The sequence below is a fragment of the Neovison vison genome, chromosome 2 (genome assembly GCF_020171115.1).
Source record: "Neovison vison isolate M4711 chromosome 2, ASM_NN_V1, whole genome shotgun sequence".
NCBI lineage: Eukaryota > Metazoa > Chordata > Mammalia > Carnivora > Mustelidae > Neogale > Neogale vison.
Window position 1 is genome coordinate 16863358 of NC_058092.1, and position 1604 is coordinate 16864961.

The following is a 1604-nucleotide window of genomic DNA, read 5'->3' on the forward strand; positions in this document are numbered from 1 at the left end:
CACCCAGGCACCCCAAAATCTGGGTCTTTTTTTTTTTTAAAGATTTTGTTTATTTATTTGACGGACAGAGATCACAAGTAGGCAGAGAGGCAGACAGAGAGAGGAGGAAGCAGGCTCCCCGCTGAGCAGAGAGCCCAATGTGGGGCTCGATTCCAGGACCCTGGGATCATGATCTGAGCCGAAGGCAGAGGCTTTAACCCACTGAGCCACCCAGGCGCCCCTCAAAATCTGGGTCTTAAAGAGCTATTTGCACACCCATGTTCATAACAGCATTATTCACAATAGCTAGAAGGTAGAAGCAACCCTGAAATCCAACAACAGAAGAATGGATAAACAAAATGTGTGTGCACAGACAATGAAATTGCTCATCCTCAAAAAGGAAGGAAATCCAGAAAACCCTGAGGGGTGTTGCCATGTTCTCCTTTCCCATCCACCATCCAACGTAGAACTGCCAAGATGCAGATTTTCATGAAAACCCTTATGGGAAAGACCATCACCCTTGAGGATGAACCCTAAAATACAATAGAAAATACAAAGGCCGAGAACCAGGAGAAGGAAGGAATCCCTCCCGATCGGCAGAGGCTGATTCTCACGGGCAAGCACCTGGAAGGTGGACATATTATGTCTGACTACGATGTTCGATGTTCGAAAGGAGTCCACTCTTCATCTTGTGTTGAGACTTTGTGGTGGCACAAAGAAAAGACAGAAGAATAAGCATAAGAGAAAGAAGATTAAGCCAGCCATCCTGAAATACTATCTCTGAGGTAAATGAGAAGGGCTACATCAGTTACCTTTGCTGGGTGTGCCCTTCAAATGAATGTGACGCTGGTGTTCTTATGGCTAGCACTTTAACAGATGTTATTGTAGCAAATGTTGTCTGACCTACCGCTTCGACAGACCAGAGTACACGTAATAGTACACAGGTTGAAAAAAGACATGAACTAACATTAAAAAAAAAAAAAAAAAAAAAGAGGAAGGGCGCCTGGGTGGCTCAGTGGGTGAAGCCTCTGCCTTCAGCTCAGGTCATGATCCCAGAGTCTTGGGATCAAGCTCCGCATAGGGCTCTCTGCTCAGCGGGGAGCCTGCTTCCCCTTCTCTCTCTGCCTACTTGTGATCTCTCCCTCTCTGTCAAATAAATACACAATCTTAAAAAAAAGAGAAGGAAATTCTGACATATGCTACAACATGGGTTAACTTTGAGGCGAGTATGTTCAGTGACAGCAGCCAGTCACAAAAACACAAAAGTCATCTGACTCCACTTACGTGAGATACCCAGAGTAGTTAAAGTTACAGAGACAGAAGTAGCATGGTGTTTGCCAGGAACAAGGAGGCAGGGAGAAATGACGAGTCATGGTTTAATGGGCACAGAATTTTATAAGATGAGAGTTTTGGAGATTGTACAAACATGAGAATGTAATTAACTGCAGTGAGCTATACACTTAAAAATGGTTAAGGTGATACATTTTATATTATGTGTCTTTTACCACAAAATTTTTAAAATGCGTTAAGTTGCAAATCATTTGTTGTTGTTGTTATTTTTGGAAATAGAGGCGAATGAGTTGTGTCTGATAGAAAAGATAACCTCAAAGTCTACAGTTTTATGT

At 42.9% G+C, this 1604-nt stretch overlaps 1 pseudogene; it reads left to right on the plus strand.

Annotated features, from left to right (window-relative positions):
• The first annotated feature begins 456 nt into the window (after window positions 1–456).
• On the plus strand, window positions 457–913 carry LOC122899084 (annotated as a pseudogene).
• The last annotated feature ends 691 nt before the right edge of the window (window positions 914–1604 follow it).